The sequence below is a fragment of the Chiloscyllium plagiosum genome, unplaced genomic scaffold, assembly GCF_037043375.1.
Source record: "Chiloscyllium plagiosum isolate Xiang-an unplaced genomic scaffold, Cpla_swu_hap1 HiC_scaffold_45, whole genome shotgun sequence".
Classification (NCBI taxonomy): Eukaryota; Metazoa; Chordata; class Chondrichthyes; order Orectolobiformes; family Hemiscylliidae; genus Chiloscyllium; species Chiloscyllium plagiosum.
The window spans coordinates 21358841-21379189 of record NW_028270183.1 but is presented as its reverse complement, the minus strand read 5'-3'; positions in this window follow the sequence as shown (position 1 = coordinate 21379189).

Sequence of the window (20349 nt, the reverse complement as noted above, 5' to 3'; positions counted from 1 at the left end):
CCCTCCAAAGATCATCTCACGCCATCCTTGTAACCCCACATTTCCCATGGCTAACCCACCTAGCCTGCACATCCCTGGACACTATAGGCAATTTAACATGGCCAATCCACCTGCACATCTTTGGACTGTGAGAGGAAATTGAGCACGTGGAAGAAATTCATGTAGACGTGAGGAGAATGTGCAAATTGCACCCAGACGGTCGCCCGAGGGTGGAATCAAATGGTTGAGTAGGCTGGAAGTGCCAATGAGCCTACTCCTGCTCCTATTCTCTATGTTCCTACGTTTCTAATCTGGTAATAGAGATTCTGTTCCACGGGAAGCCCCACTTCTTCAATGGAACAGGAAGTCGGTGTCACTAATACTGTTGCTGAGTGACTGGAACAGGAAATTGGTGTTACCAATTCCATCACTGTGTGAGGAACAGGAAGTTGGTGTCACCAACACCCATCACTGTGTGTGAAACAGGAAGTTGGTGTCACCAATATTATCAATGAATGCCTGGATCAAGAAGTTGGTGTCACTAATGCCATCACAGTGAGTCTGGGACAGGAAGTTGGTGTCACGAATGCCATCACTGTGTGCCTAGAACAGGAAATTAGTGTCACTAACACCATTGCTTTTGTGTGTGAAACAGGAAATCGGTGTCACTGCTGATATCACTGTGTGTCTGGAACAGGAAGTTGGTGTCACACCAACGCCATTACTGAGCAGCCAGGAAGTTGGCACTGGCTCTGACTGTATGTGATTGTACAGTGCCACTGATGTCATTGTTATGCATCCATTACTCATCACCCACTTACTGACCCTGTATTCCACCCCTTCCCACTTTGCTCGATACTGCGTTCCCCACCCCCATTGTTGCCCTGTTTGCTGTATCTTTCTCTGTTTTCTGCTCAATGATTGGAGGAGCCAGCGAAGGAGGGAGTGAGTGAGGTGGCCAGTGGTGAGCTGGGAGTTGAGTAGTGCAGCCAGGGGAGGCAGTGAACAGGGTGGAGGGGGGGTCAGGAGTGAGACAGTGATTTAACATTGCTGCAAAATGTTACCTGCTGCATTGCTGTCCATCACGTCACAGGCGATGCGATTACATGATGCATCGTGAGTGCACCCTGCAGTTGCCATGGTGACAAGTGAGCCAATCAGTTGCGTTGATGTCAGATGAAGGAACAATATTGATCAAGACTTTGAAGAGAGTACCCCTATATTCATCAAAATAATACCATGGAATACTTTACATGGGGACGTGCATGCTCATTTTCACAGAATCACAGAATTGTTATGACACCAAATGAGACTGTTTGGTCCATCATACATATGCTGGTTCTATTATCTTTCGCCAATCTCCTGCCCCTATCCCGTACCCCTGCACCCTACCTAAATAGCCATCCAAAGTCCCTCTTGACTACTTCCATCACATTTCCAGGTGGTGCATTCCAAAGAACAAAGAACAAAGAAAATTACAGCACAGGAACAGGCCCTTCGGCCCTCCAAGCCTGTGTTGATCCAGATCCTCTATCTAAACCTGTCATCTGTTTTCTAAGGATCTGTATCCCTCTGCTCCCTGCCCATTCATGTGTTTGTCTAGATACATCTTAAATAATGCTCTCGTACCCGCCTCTACCACCTCTGCTGGCAACGCATTCCAGGCACACACCACCCTCTGCATAAAGAACTTTCCACACATATTTCCACTAAACATTTCGCCCCTCACCTTGAACTCGTGACCCCTGATAATTGAGTTCCCCACTCTGGGAAAAAGCTTCTTGCTTTCCACTCTGTCTATACCTCTCATGATTTTGTAGGCCTCAATCAGGTCCCCTCTCAACCTCCATCTTTCTAATGGCAATAATTTTAATCTCTTCATAGCTAGCACCCTCCATATCAGGCAACATCCTGGTGAACCTCCTCTGCACCCTCTCCAAAGCATTCATGCGGTATTGGTAATGTGGCGACCAGAACTGTATGCAGAATTGCGAATGTGGCCAAACCAAAGTTATATACAACTGCAACATGACCAACTCTAGTACTCAATCCCCCGTCCAATGAAGGAAAGCATGCCGTATGCCTTCTTGACCACTCTATCGACCTGCGTTGCCACCTTCATGGTACAATAGACCTGAACACCCAGATCTCACTGTGTATCAATTATCCCCAGGATTTTTCCATTTACCATATACCATTCTACACCCTAAGTAGTCCAAGGGTGAAAGTTTCTTTACTAACATCACCTTTGATTCATTTACACATCACCTTAAATCTATGCCCTTTTATGAGCAGGAGAAGTATCTCTTTATCGACTGTGTTCAGCCCTGCTCATGATTTTGTTAACTTCAGGGTAGCACGGTGGCTCAGTGGTTAGCACTGCTGCCTCACAGCACCAGGGACTCGGGTTCAATTCCAGTCTGGGGCAACTGCCTGTGTGGAGTTTGCACATTCTCCCCGTGTCTGTGTGAGTTTCCTCCGGTTTCCTCCCACAGTCCAAAGATGTGTAGGTTAGGTGGATAGGAAAAGCTAAATTGCCCAGAGTGTTTGGGGATGTGTAGGTTAAGTGCGTTCGTCAAGGGAAATGGGTGGTGGAATGGGTCTTGGTGGGTTGCTCTTCGGAGGGTTGGTATGGACTTGTTGGGCTAAAGGCCCTGTTTCCATATTGTAGGGAATCTAAGCTAATCAAACTTCACTCAGATCCCCTCTCAGCCTTTTTCTGTCCATGAAGAGCAGTCCTAACCTCTTCAATCTATCCTCATCACTGAAGTTTCTCACTCCTGGACCCATTCTTGTGAATCACTTCTGCCACTCTCTCCAATACATTCACATCTTTCCTGTAGTGTGGCTCTCACAACTGTCCACAACGTTCCAGCTGAGGTCTAACAAGTGTCTTGTACAAGTTCAACATCACCTCAAATCAAAACAGAAATTGCTGGAAAAGCTCAGCAGGTCTGGTAGCATCTGTGGAGAGAACTCAGAGTTAACATTTCGAGGCCAGTATCTCTTCTTCAGAAATGATGGTAGCTAAGAAAAGATGGTTTTTCTCTGGAGGTGGGAGGAGGGGGAAGAGTCAACGATAGGTGGAGATACAGCCCAAAGAGAGAGAAAATCAATTGGACAGACAAAGGAGTGGATACATGTCAGGCTGGAGGAATGAATAACTGCTAATGGGGACTGTTAGTAGCTGACAATGGGTTGTGTGTGGTGGCAGCCCATGTGATGACAAGGCCGGGTGTGTGAGAGTTGGGTAAGGATATGGGGAAAAGTGCGCAAGCCCTATAACTGTTGGACTCGTTATTGAGTCCTGAGGACTGCAGGGTCCCCAAGCAGAAAATGAGGTGCTGTTCTTCCAGCTTGCATTGAACTTCACTAGTGCACTGCAGCAAGCCTGAGACAGAGATGTTGGCCAGGGAACAGGGCAGTGTGTTGAAGTGACAGACTTTGGGAAGCTCAAGGTCTTTTTTTCAGGCAAAACATAGATGTTCTGGAAAGCAATCACCCAGTTTATGCTTCGTTTCCCAAATGTAGAGAAGACTACATTGTGAGCAGTGAATGCAGTAGACTAGATTGGGGGAGGTGCCTGGGCCCTTGCATACTGAGGAGGGAGGAAGTAAATGGGCAGGCGTTACACCTTCGGTGGTTGCATGGGACTATGGGAGTGAAAGAGGAGTGGACCAGAGTATTCTCAAGGATATGATCACTATGTAATATTGACAAGGAAGGGCAGGGGAATATGTGTCCGATGATGGCATCCCATTGGTGTTAGCAGAAATGGCGGCTCATGATCCTCTGGATGTGGATGCTGATGGGATAGTCGGCAAGGACAAGGGGGACCCTATTGCTATTGTGGGAAGGAAGAGAGGGGTTGAGGGCTGAAGTGTGGGAGATGGGTCAGACCCAGCCAATGGCCCTGTTAACCCTGGTGCTGAGGCATCCTCAGTTGATGAAGAAGGTGGACATTTTGGAGGCTCCCTTGTCAAAGTCGGTATCATCAGAATAGAGCAGAGACAGAGTAATTGGAAGAATGGGAGAGTCTTTTCAGGAAGCAGTGTGGGAGGATGTACAGTCCAGGTAACTGGTGGGTTTGTAGTGGTGGTCAGCCTATCCACAAAATTGGAAACAGAGAGGTCGAGGAAGGGAGGAGAGGAGCCAGAGATGGACTAGGTGAAAGTGAGAGCAGGATGAAAATTGGAAACAAAATAAATAAACTTTTCCAATCTTTTTCCGTCAACATGACATCGGTCACCTTGGTCAATATCACCTCCTTGCATTTGCGCTGTCTTAGTAAAGCTTCGAATATTGTATACTTTATGTACTGCTCTCTCCAACTGTCCTGACACCTTCAATAGTCTGTGCATATAAACACACAGATCCCTCTGCTCTCCTTTAGGATGGTAGTCCTCCTGGGACGATGCTACACAGCCCCAGCATCATATGAATGTTGGCCATAGTTTTGAGATCAACCATTTGATGTGGAGCCTGAACCTACAACCTTCAGACTGGCTCGTGTAAGTGTCAGCACCCAGTCTCAGCTGACATCTTGCTGAAAATATATCATAAAACCTAGAAAATAGATGCAAGAGTAGGCCACTCCCCAACCTAACCTGTCCAAACCCAACCCATTTCTATGAGATTCCTCCTCATTCTTCTAAATTCTAGTGAGTCCAAGCCCAGTCGATCCAGCATTTCCTCATACGTCAGCCTTGCCATCCCAGGAATCAGTCTGGTGAACCTTCACTGGACTCCCTCAGCAGTAAGAATGTCCTTCTTTCAGTTGTCACCAGCTCAAGCCAAGGCACCTCGTGCAATATAGTCAAGGGTGACTGAACGTTCTAGAAACTAAGAGAGTGAACAGGTTGAGAGTCATGACGTGGTGATCGAAAGAGCACTGCAGAATTTGCGCTGGGGAGGAAACACTGTATAACAGTACAAGAAAATTCGACTCTTGCTTCCAGGAAAAGATGAAGGTTGCAAGTAAGTGTTACTTGAATGAGAAACCTTGAGATAAGTGCAGTTATCCTCACCGTAAACAGTGTTTTGGTTGTCCATCAAGATTTGATTTTTAAAAGTGTCATCTTTACCTTCAAATCCACCCATGGTTCTACTCCTCTCTGTCCCCAGCCCCACACCTCAATGAGATCGCAGCACTCCTAGAGTCATACAGCATGGAAACAGACCGCTTGGTCCAACCAGTCCGTGCCAACCATGTTCCCAAACGAAACTAGTCCCTCTTACCTGCATTTGACCCATAATCTCTCCAAACCTTAAATAAAATTTTGAAAGATGGCACGGTGGCACAGTGGTTAGCACTGCTACCTCACAGCTCCAGAGACCTGGGTTCAATTCCTGCCTCAGGCAATTGTCTGCGTGGGTTTCCTCCGGGTGCTCTGGTTTCCTCCCACAGTCGAAAAATGTGCGGGTTAGCTGAATTGGCCATGCTAAATTGCCCGTAGTGTTAGGTGTAGGGGAATGGGTCTGGGTGGGTTGCTCTTCGGAGGGTAGGTGTGGACTTGTTGGGCCGAAGGGCATGTCTCCACACTCTAAGTAATTTAAAAGCTGAAAGAATTGTGGATGCTGGAAATCAGACACAAAAACTGAAATTGCTGGAAAGGCTCAGCAGGTCTGGCAGCATCTGTGGAGAGAAATCAAATTTAACGTTTCGGCTCCAGTGACCCTTCCTCAGAACTGTTGGTGGAGGGCTGGTGTGGTGTGAAAATGTCAGTTTTTATGCAGAAGTTAGATTAGGCGGAGGAGATAAGTTGGAGCTAGGGGGAATATCGATCACAATTTAAACATACAGGGTAGGCTGGTTAAAACTGAGATTAGATTAGATTACTTACAGTGTGGAAACAGGCCCTTCGGCCCAACAAGTCCACACCGCCCCGCCGATGCGCAACTCACCCATACCCCTACATTTACTCCTTACCTAACACTACGGGCAATTTAGCATAGCCAATTCACCTGACCTGCACATCTTTGGACTGTGGGAGGAAACCGGAGCACCCGGAGGAAACCCACACAGACACGGGGAGAACGTGCAAACTCCACACAGTCAGTCGCCTGAGGCGGGAATTGAACCCGGGTCTCAGGCGCTGTGAGGCAGCAGTGCTAACCACTGTGCCACCCTGAGATAAGGAGAAATTCCTTCACTCAGAGAATGGTGAGCCTGTGTGGCGCTGAAAAAGCACAGGAGGACAGGCAGCATCCGACGAGCAGGAGGATCGACGTTTCGGGCAAGTGCCCATCATCATTCCTGCTGTGCTTTTACAGTGCCACACCTTTCGACACTGATCACCAGCATCAGCAGTCCTCACTTTCTCCTTGTGTGGGATTCACTGTCACAGAAAGCAGTTGAGAGCAAGGCCTTGAATGTTTTCAAGAATAAGTGAGAGAAAGTTCCTCAAGGTAAAGGATTCAAGGCTCAAAGGATTGATTGGTCTGCTGCTGCTTCTACGTTTCTCAGTTTCTATGCCCTGAGAGCATTAAGCTGGAATTTTAGATTTGTATTATCATGTTATCGTCACCTCTCCTGATTGCAGGCTGCAACATTAAGTAAAGACTATGACCCAGACATAGGCCTTGGTTTCAAATCATGACAAATTGTGAGGTGAAACGGGACAACAATCATTTTATGGTTCTGTCAGAATTTTCCACTCCTTCCTATTGCATACGCTGAGCTCATTTTGCCAAAGCTATCTCTCCATCCCGATCTCCACGATCTTCTCAGGAGTTTTGCGTTAAGCTCGTTTTGAGGTCACAATGGATTTTTTTTTTTGGCAATGTGGCACAGGGTGAGAGATGGATGACATTTTGGGAATACGCCATCTACGCTGAGCTCACTGAACAAGAGTCAGAGATGGACAAGGTGAAGGTGAGAGAAGGATGGGAATTGGAAACCAAACTGATCAATTTTTCCAATTCTGGACTAGAGCAGGAAACCAGGAAGACGTGATTGGTGTATCAGAGGAAGAGTTGTGTGTCTGGGCTTGAGTAGGACTGGAACAAAGGAGTGTTCCATATACCTCACGAAAAAGACACAGCTGGCTCCCTGTTTACTTGACTTGGGGAAATCGAGACTCAGTGGAGGAGAAGTTGTTTCAAGTGAGAATGAGCTCATCCAAGTGAAGTGAATTGGCGATGGATTATTGAAGGTAGTGTGGCAACTAAACAGACTGGATGATGTCGAGCTCCATGAGTGTTGCTGGAGCTGCAGCTATCCAGGCAAATTTGGGGGAGAAAGCTTTTTCATCACTCTCCTGACTATCTCCTTGTCGCTCAAAAACATCCTCTCTGACATACAGTTAGAGCCCTCCACATCCTGTGATAATTTAATCAAGTCTATCCCGCTCCAGATTGGGTCAATCTATTGAATGTGCACCTTCTGTGCAAAGAGATTTTGGCAGCTGCTTTCCCCATTTCCTGACTATACAGTGGCACACCATGCTTAATGCACTCAGTGTTTTGCTATAAAGATAACAGTCACTATTCCCAGTGCCAGCTTACATAGACTTTATGCTCTTCGCTTTATTTTAATTGAGTTAGAAATGACTGCGAAAATCTAAAATCAATACCTAAATTGTATTTCACATTAGTTACACAAGGGGAGTATATTTTTAAACAAAATCCTTACTGAGTGTGGACAGTATTGGAAAGCATTGTGGAACAGAGGACACACAGACAGACTCTGAGACAATGCAGCCTCGTGGTAGTTTATACGCACAGTTAGAAGGGAAATATGCCAAATCAATTCTCATATGCTTGGAGCATCTTTACAATTCTGCTCCTTATTTGAAAAGAGAACAATACTCAAAATTCTAGAAACCTCCCTTTCTAACAGATAACAAGTTTGAGTTAAAAATGAATGTTATTAAACCGGAAAAGGGTTCAGAAGAGATTTACTGTTGCTGGGTATGGAAGGTTTGAGAGATAAAGAAAGACTGGATTGGCTGGGACCTTTTTCAGCGGAGCTTAGGAGGTTGAGAGGTGACCTTACAGAGACTTATAAAATCATGAGGGGTGTAGATAGGGTTAATGGAGGATTTCAAGACAAGAGTGCTTATTTTTAAGGTGAGAGGAGAGAGATTTAAAAAAGACACGATAGGCAAATCTTTTAGACAGTGTGTGGAATGAACTCCCTGAGGAAGTGGCGGAAGCAGACATAGCTGCATCATTTAAAAGATACTGAGGTAAGTACATGAACAGGAAAGGTTTGGAGGAATATGGGTCAGGAGCAGGCAGGTGGGGCTAGTTTGGTTTGGTATTATGTGTGGCATGAACAGATTGGACTGAAGCCACTGTTTCCTTGTTGTTTGACTCTATGACTCGATAAGGGATTATGGTCACCACAGATATCATTGGGAAAATTGACAAGAAAGACTTGCACTTATATTGCACCTTCTATGATCAGCGAATCTGTCTACTTCAAATGTAAAATAAAGCGAGGTACTCAGCAAAAGTTCTTCATTGAAGTGAAATTTGTGATATCTGCCTACATGGTGTCTGCCTCATGGTAGAGGTCACCTCACAACCACAGCGGAGGAAGGACATTGTAGAGGTCACCTCACAACCACAGCGGAGGAAGGACATTGTACAATGATTGCATTTCAAAACAAGCATCCTCCATTTTCTACAAAAAGAATGCATGCATTATCACACTTATCTTAAGTTACCCAGATTACCCAAAATACTGTACTCATGTAATAGCAATTCACTATTCTTATCGGTATCTGCACATGCATTATATACATAGTCCTTCAAGGTAATAGTTAATGGTACGGGAATGTGTTGTCATTGTCTATTCGCTTGGGTGATGCTGTTTTATCTTTGCTGTTGGGGTTGCTGTGGACCTCTTTGTCTGATGGTTGATGTGAAGTCTATGTAGGTGGCCTGTATACCTCTTCCAGAACAGCCACCTGCAGTGGAGAAACAAAATTCTTGAGCTGGGGACATGTGTCTGCAATAGTGATGGTATATCTGCCATTCACTTCCACCGTGGACGAATGAGATGACAGTTGCTCCACTTGGGCTCTTTCTCTGAGAATGTTGAATGTTTGTACTCTGCCTGCATCTCCAATGCACAACCTGTTCGAAATGAAATTTGATTCTCTGCTGTTTCACCTTGTTTTTTGTTTGCACTCATAACTGTTAGAACTTATGATGAAAGTAGATTTTGCTTTTGGATGAGTAGTTTGAGAGTGGCATGACATAAGGCTTTGTACTGGATTACTTTCCATGCCTTCAGTCAGTGTATTTCTCCACTCAAGGATTGCCTTGCATCCATCTGCGTGGGATTTGCTTGATTTCTTTATGAATTCTTTGGAGATTTCTACTGCTACCTCAGCCTTTTGATTTGCCTGGGGATAGTGTGTGGAGATGATGAATTTCCCAATCATTTCCAAAACTTCTGAACGTTTCACCCGTTGTCGCCAACGAAGATGTGAGGAAAGTTGTAACAGCTGGAATGTGACTTTAGGCGTTTGGCAATTTCAGCAGCTGTCAGCTGGTCCAGTGGTCAGAATAACGGTCACAAATGCAAAATACCGTGAATGTCGGAAACATGGAATAAAACAGAAACTGCTGGAGAAACTCAGCGGGTCTGGCTGCAACTGTGAAGGAAATAAACAGAGTTAACAGCTTGTGTTTTTTTTTATCAGAACTCATTTGAGAGAACTCAAATGTCTGTGTGAGAGATGGCCTATTTGCAAAGAGTTCTTACCTCAAGTTAGATTTAAGTAAAATTCTGAGTCCATTTGGAAACCAGCACTTTGTAAAAGAGCTTCCTCTGTTCATTGTTGAGAATTCTGAAGGCCCATTAATGTTTTTCTGCCTGTACATTTTCCAACTGTGCACCAAGCAAGGACAGGTGCTTTCTGTATCTCTGTGCTTTCTAGAAAGTTGTTCATGCCTTGGATCTTGGCAAAGATTCAAATTCTACATTAGTTATTTTTCATTTATCAATATTAAATTCTGTGTTACTTCTCACACTTCGAACCATTAGTTGGACAGTTTTCCTTGAACAATGCTGTCGGTGTGGCAGCACAAACCCACAAGTCTGCCATTTGTTACCAATCCCTAATTGTCCTGTTTCGGAACTTTTCAGAGGGCACTTAAAATTAAACCACATTTCTGTGGGTCTGGAGTCATATAGAGTCATAGAGTAGCACAGCACGGAAACAGGTGCCTTGATCCAACTCGTCCATGCCCACCCAGATATCCTAAATTAATCTAGTCCCATTTGTTAACAATTGGTCCATATCCCAGATGCCTTTTAAATGCTGTAATTGTACCAGCCTCCACCACTTCCTCTGGCAGCTCATTCCATACACGTACCACCCTCTGCATGAAAATGTTGCCCCTTAGGTCCCTTTTAAATCTTTCCCCTCTCACCTTTAACCTATGCCCTCTCATTTTCTACTTCCCTACCCTGGGGAAAGGATCTTGAATATTCCCTGCATAATTTTATAAACTTCTATAATGTTGCCCCTCAACCTCCGAGGAAAATAGAGGGTGAGAACTGCAGATGCTGGAGATTAGAGTCGAGAGTGTGGTGCCGGAAAAGCACAGCAGGTCAGGCAACATCTGAGGAGCAGGAAAATCAGGAAGAGCTTTTGCCCAAAATATCGATTTTCCTGCTCCTCGGATGCTGCCTGACCTGCTGTGCTTTTCCGGCACCACACTCTCGACTTCAGGGAAAATAGCCCCAGCCTAGTCAACCTCTCCTTATATCTCAAACCTTCTAACCCTGGCAACATCCTTGCAAATCTTTTCTGCACCCTTTCAACATCTTTCCTATAGCAGGGAGACCAGAACTGAATGCACTTCCAAAAGTGGCCTAACCAATGTCCTGTACTGCCGCAACATGACCTTCCAACTCGCACACTGAAAGGACTGAGCAATAAAGGCAAACACCTTTTTACCACCTTCTCAACCTGCGACTCCACTTTCAATGACCTATGAACCTGCACTCCAAGGTCTCTTCATTTGGCAGCATTTGCCAGGACCTTACCATTAGCTATAATATTGATGACCTGGTTTGCCCTACCAAAATGTAGCACTGCACATTTATCAAGATTAACTTCCACCTGCTGCTCCTCAGTAGGCCAGACCAGGTAAGGACAGCTGATTTCCTTCCCTAAAGGACATTGTGAACAAGGTGGTCTTTTACAACAATCAGTGATAGTTTACACAGTGCTGAAAATGTGTTGCTGGAAAAGCGCAGCAGGTCAGGCAGCATCCAGGGAACAGGAGAATCGACGTTTCGGGCATAAGCCCTTCTTCAGGAATGAGGAAAGTGTGTCCAGCAGGCTAAGATAAAAGGTAGGGAGGAGGCACCGCCTTCCTAACCTGCAATCTTCTTCCTGACCTCTCCGCCCCCACCCCAGTTTGACCTATCACCCTCACCTTGACCTCTTTCCACCTATCGCATTTCCGATGCCCCTCCCCCAAGTCCCTCCTCCCTACCTTTTATCTTAACCTGCTGGACACACTTTCCTCATTCCTGAAGAAGGGCTTATGCCCGAAATGTCGATTCTCCTGTTCCCAGGTTGCTGCCTGACCTGCTGCGCTTTTCCAGCAACACATTTTCAGCTCTGATCTCCAGCATCTGCAGACCTCACTTTCTCCTCATAGTTTACACAGTCCCAATTGCTGAGACTGGCTTATGCCAGACTTATTAACTGAATTGAAAATCCATCAGATTCCAGAGTGGTACATGAATCAGTGTCCTCAGCACCTTAACAAACACTGAGGATGCTGGGAAAGCTCAGTCGGTCTGGCAGCATCTGTGGTGAGAGAAACAGAGTTAATGTTTCAAAACTGGCATGACTTTCCTTCAGAACTTAAAGAAGCACAAAGACTGGAAGCAGCTCATTCAGCCAATCAAGTCCACACTGACTCTTTGAAGGCCATTCCACCCAACTCCTGGAGTCTTGTATTTCCCACAGCTGACCCACCTAGCCTGCACACCCCAGGACATAATCAGCAATTTAGCATGGCAAAGCCATGCACACCTTTGGACTGTGGGAGGAAATAGGACCACCCAGAGGAAACCCACGCAGACACTGGGAGAACATGCGAATCCCAACAGATAGTCACCCAAAGGTGGAATTGAACCTTCGTCCCCGGCACTGTGAGGGAATCGTGCCACCCATGGAAATTAATGGATTTTTTTTAATGCTGAGTAATACCAGATTTGAAAAGTTGACTCAGTTTCTCTGGGCCCTCTACATTTTGTAATTTACATAAATGATTTGGATGCAAGCTTAAGAGGTACAGTTAGTAAGCTTGCAGATGACACCAAAGTTGGAGGTGTAGTGGACAGTGAAGAGGGTTACCTCAGATTACAACAGGATCTTGACCAGATGGGCCAATGGGCTGAGAAGTGGCAGATGGAGTTTAATTCAGATAAATGCACTTTGGGAAAGCAAATCTTAGCAGGACTTATACACTTAATGGTAAGGTCCTAGGGAGTGTTGCTGAACAAAGAGACCATGGAGTGCAAGTTCATAGCTCCTTGAAAGTGGAGTCACGGGTAGATAGGATAGTGAAGAAGGTGTTTGGTATGCTTTCCTTTATTGGTCAGAGTATTGAGTACAGGAGTTGGGAGGTCATGTTGCGGCTGTACAGGACATTGGTTAGGCCACTTTTGGAATATTGCGTGCAATTCTGGTCTCCTTCCTATCAGAAAGATGTTGTGAAACTTGAAAGGGTTCAGAAAAGATTTACAAAGATATTGCCAGGATTGGAGGATTTGAGCCTATAGGGAGAGGCTGAACAGGCTGGGGCTGTTTTCCCTGGAGCATCGGAGGGGTGACCTTATAGAGGTTTACAAAATTATGAGGGGCATGGATAGGGTAAATAGGCAAAGTCTTTTCCCTGGGGTCAGGGAGTCCAGGACTAGAGGGCATAGGTTGAGGGTGAGAGGGGAAAGATATAAAAGAGACCTAAAGGGCAACTTTTTCACACAGAGGATGGTACGTGTATGGAATGAGCTGCCAGAGGAAGTGGTGGAGGCTGGTGCAATTGCAAAATTTAAGAGGCATTTGGATGGGTATATGAATAGGAAGGATTTGGAGAGATATGGGCCGGGTGCTGGCAGGTGGGACTAGATTGGGTAGGGATATCTAGTCAGCATGGACGGGTTGGACCGAAGGGTCTGTTTCCATGCTGTACATCTCTATGACTCTGTGCCTCTATGACTCTCTCCACAGATGCTGCCAGACCTGCTGAGTTTCTCCAGCATTTTCTGTGTTAGTTTCAGAATTCTAACATCCATAGTATTTTGCTTTTATTGACAGGCCGTCAGGCCGGGTCTCTGAATTGAGAATCCGATAACATTTCCACTACATCACCACCTCCCTGCCATTAGGTGATGATCACAAATGACAGCTTGTTTTTGGAATGTTGATTTAGGGCTAAACATTAGCCCTGATACTGGGAATGTCTCTGGCTCTCTTTACCAAGCAATCATTTACATCCACCCAACTCTAACAGTGCAATACTCCCACACTACTGCACTGAAGTGTCCTTGAAGCTTGTACTCTAATCTTGGAGCAGAGCTTGGTTGAAAGCGATACCAACTAAGCCACAACTGGCAACACTCATTTCTACGTGGTTGCTGCAACTCTATCAGAGGGCCATTAGACCATAAGAATTTGAAACAAGAGTAGGCCATTTGGCCCCTTGAACCTGCTCTGGCGTTCAATAGAATGATGGCTGATCCCACATCCCTCACGGCCACTTTCCTTCCCTATCTCACTCACTTGGAACATACTCAAGGACTCTGCTCCCACAGCTCTCTGCGGTAAGCATTCTAAAGACACTCTACCCTGTCAGAGAAGAAATCCCTTCTCATCCTAGTCTGAACTTGGTGCCTCTTTATTCTGGGACTGTGTTTCAATGAGGTCACGTCTCATTCTTCTCAACTCCAGTGAGTAGAGTCCCACCCTGTTTCATCTTTGCTTATAAGACAATCCCTCCAAACCAGGGATCATCCTAGTGAATCTTCTCTGAACCACCTCTTAATCAAATGATCTTTCTTTAAATGTGGAAACCCAAACTGCTCACAGTACTTGCAGAAGTGGTCTCACCAGTATTTTGTACTGTTGCAATAAAAGATTGGGCGGGATGGTGTTCCATATTGAGGCTTCTTCAATCTATCACTATAGTCCCTCACTGTTGTAGAGTGTCATAGAGTCATCCAACATGGAACCAAACTCTTCAGTCCAACCAGTCCATGCCGAACATAATCCCAAACTATACTAGTCTCCACCTGCCAGCTCCTGGTCCATATCCCTCCAACTCTTTCTTATTCATGCACTTACCTAAGTTTATTTTATCCTCTTTTAAATGTTGTAACTATGTCTGCATTCACTACTTCCTCCAGAAGTTCATTGCACATATGAAGCACACTGTGTTAAAAATTTGCCCCGCGTGTCTCACCTTAAAAAAGTGTCCCCCAGTCTTAAAATCCCCCACGTTTGAGAAAAGGCACCTCAGTAACGTGTCCCCTGAATCTTCTACGCTCCAGTGAAAAAGTCGCAGCCTATCCAGCCTTCCTTTATAATACAGACGTTCGATGCCCAGCAACATTCTGATAAATCTCTTCTGAACCTTCTCCAGCCCTGATAATGTCCTTCCTATAACAGGGTGACTAGAACTGGACACGGTATTCCAGAACTGGCCTCAACAACATCACGCACAATCTCAACATGAGGTAACAACTCTTATATTCAAAGGATTGAGCGATGAAGGCGAGCATGTCAAATGCCTCTTTAACCACACTGTCTGTACGTGACACAAACCTCAAAGAATTATATACCTGAACCCTTAGGTCCCTCTGTACTCCAACACTATATGATTAACGGTATAAGTCATGCTCCTGTTTGTTGTACCAAAACGCAGTACCTCTCTTCAGGACTGTGCTGTGGGAGCTTTTACATGTCCAGTAAAGAAGCAAACTTGAACTAAAATGACAGGAAAACTGAGTTGAGGATTCTCCGATTAGTCTTGGTTTCATCGGATGGTGGAGCAGACTCGATGGGCTGAATGGCCTGCTTTGGTTCCAGTGACTGATGGTCTTAAGGGAAGGCAGCGCAGTATCACTCCCTTAACACAGCGCCGGCCGGTCGAGAAAGCACATTCACGTTTCTTGAGTCGGATTTGGGAGGCACAGATATCTTTGTGCAACAAAGCTGAGGTCTGCAGTTTTACACAGAACTTACAGAGCCTGGCCAGAAAGCAAAAGAAAAGTGGGAAAAAAAACCCCAAATAAGAGACAGAACCAGCCATTTTATGCATTTCAAAGTTGAGCACCAACATGACCAGTATATTCATTTCCAAGTACCACTAGCTAATGTCTCTCCAGGGCATTCGTTGAGTCATTTCTGTTCACCTCTTCCTATGCAGGATCTCTTCCTGCTGCAGTTATTCCACATCACAGGGTTGTTGTCGCCTGGCTTCAATTTACACTCGCTCTTGCAGTCGTAATGAAAGCAATTGCTCCATCTTTTCCAGAGCTTTGGCTGTGGCAGAGTTATAATTTTCTGAGTGTGAAAAGAGCTCTTCAGCTGTAATAGTCAGCCCTGGGGGGAGGTGGAGGTGCAGCCAGTAGAATAGTAAGACTTGAGAGAGCCTCCTCTGAACCGGTAAAGCCTATCGATCGGGTCTGACTGAAGGACCAAATGAAATTCTAAGGGCCTTGATTAAGAGCTGTGTGTATCCAGTTTCACAGGCTAAGTCCCTGACTCTTGGGTGTAAAGCAGAGCTCCTATTGCTGGAGGGAGCAGGCTGTGCTGTGCTCAGACATCACTTGTGGTTCACTTGTGAACCTTCTCGCCTCTTCACCCAGGAGGTCGGGGGATTGAAGCTCCACCCCTGAGGTTACAGGCCCATTTTCCCCACTGATCCTATCAGCAGACTGCTGAGGGAGTGCTGCACTGTCAGCAGTACGTTTTTGCTTTGGATAAGATGTCTTGTGAGCGGCACAGTGGCTCGGCGGTTAGCACCGCTGCCTCACAGTGCCAAGGACCTGGGTTCAATTCCTGCCTTGGGCAACTGTCTGTGTGGAGTTTGCACATTCTCCCTGTGCCTGTGTGGGGTTTCCTTTGGGTGCTCCGGTTTCCTCCCACAGTCCAAAGATGTGCAGGTCAGGTGAAGTGGCCATGTTAAATTGCCCATTTAGCCTAGTGTTAGGTGCATCAGTCAGGGGTACATATAGGGGAACTGGTCTGGTTGGTTACTCTTTGGAGGGTTGTTATGGACTTACTGTTTCCATACTGTAGGGAATATAATCTAAATGTCTCTTGTCCGGACACCCATGTTGACAGGTTGCTGAGGGCAATGGGCTGCAATTTGGTGGTTAAGACTGAAGCCTTGCAAGCAGTGGTGAACCCTGGTGTGCCCAGGTAGGTCTTAGCTCAGTGCTGGGGAAAACATGCCCTCTTCGGGAAAGCCCAGCTTGGAGTATCTCGAGTCATGCTGTAACGAAACAGACCCTTTGGTCCAACCAGCCCATGCCAACCATAATCCCAAACTAAACTTGTTCCACCTGCCTGTGCTTGGCCCATATCCCTCCAAACCCTTCCTCTCCATGTACTTATTCAAATGTCGTTTAAATGTTGTAACTGTACCCACTACTTCCTCGGGATGTTCATTCCCCACATTCTCTGTGTAAAAACGTTACCTCTTTTTAAAATCTTTCTGCTCTCACCTTAAAAATATATCCTGTCGTCTTGAAATCTCCCACCCTAGGGAAAAGGAACCTGCCATTCACCTTATCTGTACCCGTCAACATTTTATAAACCTCCTCTCAACCTCTTGCGCTCCAGTGAAAAAAGTCCCAGCCTATCCGAGCTCTCCTTATAACTCAAACCCTTCATTTCCAGCAACCTCCTGGAAAATCTCTTCCATCTCTGCTGGCCCCTGGATTAAGAAAGGACTGAAATGTTTGACATTTTAAATTTATTTCCTTTTTTTTTTACTTTTGTGCTAAGAAGACTAGTGTTGAACTTTTTAACTTATTTCTACATTTCTCTTTTTCTGCATCTAAGATTTTGTCCCGAGGTACTTTGTGTCTGTAATGGCGTCATGTGTGATGACATTGCACACTTTTCATTGTACTCTTTTACCTTGAATACATGTAGCAATAAAAGCTAAATCTAAAATCTGAATCTAAACAAATAGGATCATGTGACAAGATTTTGGCCTACATTTATCCCTCAACCAAAAGCGAGTCACTTAACACAGATTATCCATTTGATAGCATGTTGCTAATTGTGGAATCTTACTGTCTGTAAACTGGTTGATGCCTTCCCTGGAGTGCACCAGTGACTAAAATTCCAATGTCCTTCTTTGGATAAATAAAAAACATCGGGGACTTTGGTGTAATGCTGATTAAAGGTGCACTGAGTGCATTAAGGCTTTATTTCAGTTACTGTAATGGAACCCAACACTTTGGTACCCGTATGAAAATGTTTATCTTAAGGTAAACAACTCTTGACAGTGGATAACCCTTGCTTGATACATCAAATCCAAAAGAAAACAAACTGTTGTAAACTCAGTGCCTTGTTTGGAATCAGCTGTGTTGCACACTTGTTTAGTAAAATATATTCAGCAGGCAGTAAGATTTGCGGTTCAGAATCTTTCTCTGTTTCCCCTCAGACGCCACCCCTCATCAAAATGAGGCCGAGAAGGAACACTGCATCAGAAACACTACAAGGACAAAGTCAGCACTTGATTCTCAAAGAACAGTAAAGCACAGGAACAGGCCCTTTGGCCCATCAAAACTACACAATGGTGTTTTAAACTAAAAACCTTTTGCCTCTATGTGGGCCATATCCTTCTGTTCCCTGCTTATTCATGTATCTGTCAAGATACCTCTTAAATGTTGCTACTGTATCAGCTTCTACCACCCTCTCAGGCAGTGCATTCCAGACACTTATCACCTTTTCTGTAAAATGACTTGCCCATGACATCTACCTTAAACTCATGCCCCTTCATATTTGACAATTCTTCCCTGGGAAAAAGACCCTGACTATCCATTTTATCCAAGCCACTCATAATTTTGTAAGCATCTATCAGGTCACCCCCTCATCCGTCAATGTTCAAGTGAAAACAAACCAAGTTTGTCTAATCTCTCCTCATAGCCAATCCAGGTAATATCCAGGTAAACTCTTTCTGCATCCTCTCCAAAGCCTCCATATCCTTCTGGTAGTGTGGTAACTAGAATTGTGCACAATATTTCAAATGTGGCCTAGCTAAATTTTGTTATGGCTGCAACATGACTTGGCAATTTTTATACTCTGTGCCCTGACTGATGAAGGCAAGTATGCCATATCACCTTACTCACTTATGTTGCCACTTTGGAGGGAACTGTGGATCTATACTGATTTCACTTGAACACATAAGCCACAAATTACTTTAACATTGCTGTGATATGTCGCCCAGCCACTACGCAATATGCCTTTAAGAGACAATGTCCAAAGGCTTCTCTGTATCTTGTTCATCGCTTCAAGGTGTTGAACAACTTGAGAACCAATCATGTAGGTGTGGGCAGGCAGAAAAACCTATGTTATTGATGACTGGTCAGTTGTCCATAAACCAATCCATAGCTTGTGGCCAACCAAAGCTCCATTTGTACATGGGTCTCAGTTCCAGTTCATCTGCAAACATTGCTGCAACACACAGCTGTGCAAACAGCATTCACAATGAGGATCAGGTTAATTAGGGTCATAGAGTCATAGATGTCTGCAGCATGAAATCTGGCCATTCAGCCCAATTTGCCCATGCTACCCTGTTGTCACAATTTAAACTAATCGCATTTGCCTATGTTTGGTCCATGCCCTTCTGTAGCTATCCCATCCAAGTACCTGTCCAAATGTTTCTTAAATGGCAATATTGTACTCACTTCCACCAATATATCTAGCAATCCATTCCAGACACTCACCATCCTCTGCATGAAAAAGATACCCTTCTGGATCTCTCCCTCTCACCTTACATATGCCCTCTAGTTTCAGATTCCCCTACCATGGGGAAAAGCAGTTGGCTGTTTACATTATCTATACCTGTCATGATTTTATAGACCTCTATAAGGTCACCCCTCAGTCTCCTACTCTCCAGGGAAAAAAGGCCCAGCCTAGTCAACCGCTTCTTATAATTCAAGATTTTTAGGAGACTTGACAAGTTAGATGTCAAGGAATCAAAAACCAGAGTGTATAAGCTCAGAGTAGGAGCCTGAAGATAAATTTTATCCTTTCTTACAGCAGTTTCCACAAGCTGTGATTTTTAATTACTAAGTAAGAGACCACTTAAAAGTGAACCGGCCACCCTGAGCCTCTTGCAAAGCAGTGGCAGCATCTGGAGAAGGATGACTGAGATATACCAGCCAGCACAAGAATCATCATAGTAACCTTGTGAACAAGAACCACCTATCTCCATTCCTAATTTTTCCCATCTGCCTGTAACCTATGTTTCATTTCCTGTCTGTCTGTGTGTATGCATGTGTATAAGGGGGAGTGAATAAGGGGATCAATGTTTTAATTAATAGAGTTTATGCTAATGGTTTATGAGTATTTATCTTCAGGAAAAGAAAAAAAATGCAATCAATAGCAATCTTTTTCTTAAGTATGGAAACCTGGTTTATGTTTTCTGTCAAACAGGGTCTAAAATATTGGTAAATCTGACATACATTTCTGTTTAGAAATCTTGAGCTTTTGCAATGACTGTGTGGGTAGCAGGGCTTGATCCCCAGTGCACTCCTCCAGTGAAGAGAGACATAAAACATGGAGATTTATTGTATTCTAGCTTGTGGAAGCTTGCTGTGCACAAACAGGTGCTCCATTCCTTACAGTGGTAACACTTCAGATGCACTTTGTCGGATGTAAGGTACTTGGGGATATCCTCAAGGGGCTGAAAGGTGCTACGAAAATGCAAAATGTCTTAGTCAGTCTTCCAGGAATAGCTACATTGGAGAACAAAGTTTAAAATCACACAACACCAGGTTATAGTTCAACAGGTTTATTTGGAACCACTAGCTTTCGGAGCACTGCTCCTTCATCAGGTGGTTGTGGAGTATAAGATTGTAAGACACTAAATTTATAGCAAATGTTTACAGTGTGATGCAACTGAGAAGATATATTGAAAAAGACCTAGATTGTTTGTTCAGGTTTCTCATCTTCTAGAATGGCCATGTTGGTTTCAGTTCTTTCCTATGTAAATCCCAGAACGTTTTTAAAGTTACATTCTCAAGTGAACTTTAACAACAGGTGCCATGTCAGCTCAGATAATGCATTGAAGGTATGAGGTTAAAGTATGTCTGTGTCCCAATGTTCAGACTGCTACTATTTCTTAAAAAAGCGATTGACAGAAGTA